Raw genomic sequence first — 7,030 nt, 5'->3', positions numbered from 1 at the left:
GAAATTATAGATCTAAAGTGATATGTATAAATGTTGTTATTTCAACCATTTTGAGAAGTTTTCTTACGTTCTGGACTGATCAGTCGACGAGGTTTCTCTCGTCCAAAACTCTTAACAATTTTACAGTGTGTAGATATATGTGTCTTGTAAGGTCTGGTAAAATTTCAAGTCATTTGGACTTCGTTTACTACCTTTTTAAAATATAAAACTTTTACTGCACATTTCCGCCGGAAATCTAGAAAGGCAGTCATTTGAGTCACACTTTTCAGTGCCTTCCAAAAACATTCAGCCTGCCAAATTTTTATTACAGAAAGATACATGTGTTATACAGATTCAGGTAAATTTTCAACCCATTTGGCCAATGTTTACTATTTTTCAAAAATCCTAGCTTCCAGTCGTGCAAAACTACCGAATCTGGTAGACTGTGGGAAAACACCCATATCTCTTAAACCACTTGGAGTTTTTCACTATACTGTTTTTTAAATAAAACTAGACTCAAAGTGGTTTTCAACGGTGTAAGTCTCAAATCCAGGAGATTTCTGAGTGAAAGCAGTTTATTCTTTAAAGTTGAGGCAGAGCAGAATGGTAAACTGTAGGAGTCCGAAAATTTCTACTTTGAAATTGTTTTTGAGGATTTTAAAGTTTTGGTGGAATAATACACCATGCTATGGCATGAAAATGCTACTAGAAAATTTTATATATTTTCCAAAGCTTACATGAATTTTTGAGAATTTACTTACAAGGAAAAAGATTTCAAGTTCATAGGATTATTTTCAAGTCATTTGACTATTGAGATAATTCCTAAATGTATTATGTGGAATGAGTGATTAGTTTGAAGTATGAATGACTAAGTGATTTATTTTGAATGCTATTTACCTAGGATTGAGAGTCTTTTAATTGGATAAGATATCCAATTAAATTGGGAGGTCCAATTGGGTAAATAGTAGAGAAATTATAAGATGAGATTAAGCATTGATGCAAGTATAAGTATTAGATATTAGTTAGATTAAATTCTAACTAGAGTTTATTTTGTCACATGGCAATCTAAACCACGTGCATGCGCCACTAAAGGTTCGAGTGACGGCCGGCGTTAGTACAACTCTGAGCGTTATGTCATCGACCCCTGAGACAGGTTGGCTTTATTCTAACTCTATTATGGCTAGCTACCATGATAATGAGTTCAAATGCAAAATCTTATGAAAATGAAGCATGTTGAAGTATTATTGATGAATCTTATGAAAATGAAGCATGTTGAAGCATTATTGATGAGTATTATGAAAATTGTCATCTTGCCATATTTAGTATTGATGAGAATGAAGTATGGTATGTTGCCTCTATGAAAGACATGATTATGATCATGATGCAAGATATCGGCCTTTAACTGATTTATATGACAGTAAAGGTTTTGTGCGCAGAGGTGATCGTGAGCCGTCTCTAGTCGGCCGGTCACGGTGATTTGAAGGAGGCCTCCTTCTCTTCACCTAGTATATATATGTTATATGAGTTCTCATAGTTGGCACATACCCTGAATATAATGTCTGCAGACTAATGATATTATTATGATGATGCAAATGAGTTTATGACAGAAAAACATGAACAGGTATTTTTAATCTCACTTAAATCCTGTTGATGCATTGGAAAGGGCAAGATTGACATATAGCTCTAAGAGCAACATTTCAATTGTTTCCGGCATGAGTCCACTGAGTGCTTTTTGGTACTCAGCCCTGCATGTATTTCTAAATGTGCAGGTCTGGCTTGGCGCGAGGATGGGTGAAGGCTGTTGGAATTGTCAGTTGGCTGTGTCTTTCCTATGTCTCATACTTATCTTTATAAGCTTTGACTCTATAAGAATTTGAACTCCCTGCTATATGTCTTCACACATATAGTAACGCATCTCGCTGCCTAACTCTGATGAAACTCTTATTTAAATTTGCTTATGCCTGTAATATCCCATAAGGGAAAATACTTCTCAAACCCTTGCTAAGTTTCAACTGCTTATTATGTTTCACCCAAGCGAGTAATTATTTTTGGTCTTAAAACCTTTCTTGAGAATGAGTATAAGTTGCAAATGCTTCCGCTAATACAAGATGTATTCCTATTTCTTTCACTATTTCTTTTATTAGTCGTACGATACTTGGTATATGCTATCACTGGCTATATCGGGCTGCGACAGAGTGGTATCAGAGCAGCTCGTCTGCTCTGAGTATAATCTCTTATAGAGTCTCTTCTTGATTGAGTCTAAGCTAGAGTCTTAGACTAAAAGAGTTATGTCACTGACAAGAGCCAACATATGCTTGGTATATGCTATCACTGGCTATATCGGGCTGCGACAATCCAAGAGGTAGTTCCGGAACCATACAGCCTCCTTAGCAGCTTCAGAAGCAGCTACATATTCGGCTTCCATGGTGGAGTCTGCAATACATTTATGCTTTTGTCATACCCCGACTTTTAACCCCTGATTAAGGGCTTAATTATTAATAATTAGGGTTCGGCATCCATTAATAATAAAACTGGTTTGATTTATCTGATGTGATTTAATCATTATATATGTGTTTTAATGTGCTTAGTTAAAGAAATTTTTATAAATGCAGTGCATAAGTTTTAATCGGTGAGTTAAGTGTATTTATATGAGCAAGTTATTATGATTTTTATTTGAGGATTACTTGGAATTTTAATTAAGTTTGCAAAGCAAGTGTAGTTTACTTTTACCGAGAAATCAAAGAATGCCGGTTTATGGAAATTTTTCCAAACAAAATATTTTCAAATTATTTTTCCTATGATGAGGAATATTATAATTGAGTGAGTGCACTAATATTAGTGCCATATTTATTTTAAATTTTGGTCACAAGAGTTTTGTGTTATAGCATTTCATTAATTAGTGATTAGTCTTTCATGATTTTAATACATGGTTTATTCCTACACCACATACTACCTTACACACACATGATTATTTAATTAATTGAGCATGTGTTTAATTCCTAACCTTGCATGAGAAGGGAACAAGTGGCCAAGTGGACTTTTAATATTCATTAACTACTTAGGAAACTTAGTGACCAAGTTTAGCATTAAACAAAAGCATTTCCTCTCTCTTTCTCCCCTCTCATTTTCGTCCATCTCTCTCTCCCTCTCTACTCTCACTATTTTCTTTTCAATCCATCATGGAAGAACACTCCAAAGCTTCTAAACACATAGATCCACCATCACCACTCCTAGAACTAGCCTTCAATCACCAAGAATCAAGAGAATGATCAAGCTAGAGTTTCCAAACCCAAGTGGATCAAAGAGTTCGCCATTTTCTTAAATATTGAGGGTAAGTGGATCAACCTTAAGATTCCTTAAATCTACCTCCATTTCTTGATGTTTTGATGGAAGAAAACAAGAAAATCAAACCCCTCCATCATTTCTCTAATTTTCGAAAATTCGGGGTATTTTTACCCTTCAAATATTTTCACTTTCTTTTCTTAAATCGAGGCAATAATTATGTAATTGAGAACCTATTGAGTTGATATCCATGAGTTTTTAAAAGGATTAGAAAGGATTTTGAATTTTCAAAGAGTTTAGTTTGCTAAATTTGGGAAGTTTTGGATTTGAGGTTGATTGATGAATTGATGGTTGATATATGCTATTGAGAGTGTTTATATGAGATTTGATGGATTGGATTGATGGTTGAAATTGATTAGTAATTTTTGATATGAGTTAGTTTGATGTAATTTGGGTAAAATTGATTCTATGGTTTAATTTACTAATTGATTGCTTATTTATGCTATTAAGTGTGCCAATTTGATTAATCTAAGGTTGGATTAATGATTTATGTATGTTTGTAGATTTTCAAAAAGTTTAGTTTGTTAAAAATTGGGACTTTGTGATCTATGTGTTAATTGATTAAATTGGCTAAGTTTAATTGTTATTAAGCATGATAGAAATGATAATTAGGGATCAATTTGGTTAATTGTCAAGAATGCCTAAAATTGGTTAAGTTTAGTTTGCTAATAATTGGGAACTTTTGATTAATGAGATAAATACTTGAATTGATGATGTTTATATGTTAGTTAGACTACTAGCAAGGAGAATGCATGATTAATTTGGTTAATGATGTTGATTTGTGAAAATTTCTCGAGTTTAGTTTGCGTGCATACATGAGATCTTGTATATAAGATGAGTTATGAGTCGAGCATGTTTATATATGGCTATTTGATGATAAATTGAGCTTGTATATGCGATATGAGACGAAACGGACCAACTCCTAATGACTTATGTGTTGGCCGAATGTAAGGAGAAAAAGGGGAAGTCGATGTTTGAATTTTCTTGAGTTATATGATCATGTATTTATGTTATTGTGATTTATATGAGCTTAATTTGAATTTTTGAGAATTTTTTTCATCGAAGAAGTCCGGAATTTAGGTATATTTGCTTTATGCTCAAGTGTGGGAGTTAATTTGAGAACCTTTTTAAAGGCTACTGACCTACTGTTTTCGACGCGATTTTGATATCCAAAAGCCATGAAAATTTTATGGTAAGTATATTTGAGAGTTTTGAGCACACTGGTAAAATTTCAAGTCATTCCAACTTCGGTTGGTATTTCTTTAAAATACAAAACCTAAACTGCATATTACTACCGAGAGTTTCAGAGAACAGGGGAAAGAGTCATTCATTTCAGTAGCTTCCTGTGTGATCTAGATTTCCACATTTTTATGGTATTAACCTTATTGTGTTATCTAGATATCCACCAAATTTGTGCCCAATTTGACAACGTTTACTATTTTTCAAAAATCTAAGTTTTCGATTGCTCAAAACTGCCGAATATGGTAGATCGTGGTAAAAACGTCATATCTCTCAAACCACTTGGAGTTTTCGACTCTACTTTTTTTTATATGAAACTAGACTCGAAGATCTTTCTTTCGGTATGAGTCTCGAGTCCAGGAGATGTCGGAGTCAGAACAGATTAAATTTTGAAGTTGAATCAGTGTAAAAACAGAGCATGTTTTAATGATGTTTGATTGTGATTCTTATGTGCCTTATGTGATTGTGTTGTCTATGTGTTTGAATGAGATTAGACGAGCCTTATATGAGAGATAAATCGAGACTTAGAACCATGATTTTCTTGAAACCTATCCTTGAACTAAAAGATTTGAGATGAGTGGAGAGTTTATATAGAGTTGAGTAAGGAGATAGAATATGAGATAGAGCATGAGTTAAGGCTTTATGAGTATGGATTTTTTTAAAAGGATTAAAATGTTTTAAATCAATTCCATTTTAATGGAGTTTAAATTGCTTATTTAAGTCATTTATAAATGAATAATGGAATTTCGTATTTATTTACATGGAAATGAAATGTATAGAATGTTATAAGATGGTGCATGATTATTATCTCTTATGTGAACATGTGAATTTCTAAATGATATTAAGTTTAAGGATGTTGAATTCTTTTATTTTGTTTGTTATGTGGTTACGTGATATTATGTGGTTAGTCGATGTTATGTTGGTTTTTGATTGTTTTAATCGAAATGAATTATGGATGCTAGAACCCTAAAACACTAAAAGATACCCTAGGCACGTAGAATTAGACTTTGTCTTGTGACAATTTTCTTCACGAACTTATCGACTCTACATCAATGAAGGTCCGGGCGACAGGAAGTGAAGCCGAAGAAGAAGCGACTCCACGCTAGCTTAAGAACGTTTGAGGTGGGCATTACTTTTACTATACGTATATAGGGATCCCCTGCGTGTCGTAGGCCTCTTATACGAATATATGCATGAGATGATTTTAACTGTTAATTTCAGTTTATTATTATGCCCAAATGATAAATGACTCTTATGAAATGAAAATGAAATGTTTATGAAATGAAATGAAATGTTTATGAAATGATTGACTGCAAAAAATGTTTATGTTTTTATATGAATCCTATCTGTGTTGGTTCGCCAACTTTAAAGGAAATCCAATTGGGATCCTATGCTAGACAAAGGTCGCTAGCTAGGGTTAACGTGTACACTCATGGAGACCGCGAGTCGCTTGCGACCGGTCTTGGCGTCCGTGGTAAGGAGGCCTCCTTCCCGGCGCGTGACAGAAAGGAACAGATATGGATCATATGAAGGAAAATGATCGGCCGATCGACTTTATGAAAATGAAAGAAATGTTTTAGTAAGCGCAGGACTTTCAAGAAAACCCCTGTGTGTTACTGTTATGGCAGTTCAATTTATATATGTATGCATGTTGTATTTTCGGCATATGTCACTGAGTATTTTTATACTCAGCCCTGCATGTATTTCTAAATGTGCAGGTTGAGCAGCTGATGGAATGGAATGGTGTTGAGCGGGTGTTCCTTTGATCATTTCAAGAAATGTAACCTTGAGTATACATCTTCATATGTATATCTCACACGTTTTCCGCTGAAAAACACTTTGATTAGGATAACTCTATGTTATGAAATTGTTACACGTGTTATTGGGTAACCCACCTTAATCAGTTCTCCTTTATGTGTATGTGTTATAAGTATCCAAATGATCATATATGATCCTAGCATTTTATCTATGAGTGACATTACATATACTTTAATGTTAAGTAATTGTCCATATCCGTTCCCACTCATTAATTCTCATCCCAAGTCATAATCCCGGCTAAATCGTCATTAAGGGTAGCGGGCTGTGACATAGTGGTATCAGAGCGGTTCGTTCGCTCTGGCCCTAGAAACCTTATTCTAAAGAGTCGAGTCTAGTTTGATTCTTTAGACTTACATGGGTTCATATGGCACCGCTCAACACTCCATTGCATCGTGCTCAATCAAGGAAAGAAGGTAACTGCAGTTTCAACGTTTAAAGATGTTAATGTTCTAAAATGCTTCATGAATATGTTTATGTGAAGAGCATGTTATGATGAAATGTTGAATGTTTTGCCTTTCATGGCATATTTTCGCAGTCTATGATGTTATGATCAGACGAATGACAGAAAGATTGACATATGTTTTCCCAGAGAACATAGATTGCTATAAGTTGCATGATCACAATTTCAAAAGAACATAGACTACTAGATTAG

The 7,030-nt window shown here is 34.2% G+C and overlaps 1 long non-coding RNA gene across 1 annotated transcript; it reads left to right on the top strand.

The window, feature by feature from the left end:
* Positions 1-3,040: 3,040 nt before the first annotated feature.
* On the top strand, positions 3,041-6,536 carry LOC131011435 (uncharacterized). Its single transcript, XR_009096923.1, has 3 exons — positions 3,041-3,310; positions 5,619-5,682; positions 6,279-6,536. It is a non-coding gene; the product is annotated as an uncharacterized LOC131011435 (long non-coding RNA).
* Positions 6,537-7,030: the final 494 nt, after the last annotated feature.

This window comes from Salvia miltiorrhiza, chromosome 2 (assembly GCF_028751815.1).
Source record: "Salvia miltiorrhiza cultivar Shanhuang (shh) chromosome 2, IMPLAD_Smil_shh, whole genome shotgun sequence".
In the NCBI taxonomy this organism is placed as follows: domain Eukaryota; kingdom Viridiplantae; phylum Streptophyta; class Magnoliopsida; order Lamiales; family Lamiaceae; genus Salvia; species Salvia miltiorrhiza.
The sequence above is the reverse complement of the archived record's forward strand: the minus strand, read 5'-3'. Positions and strand labels throughout refer to the sequence as shown.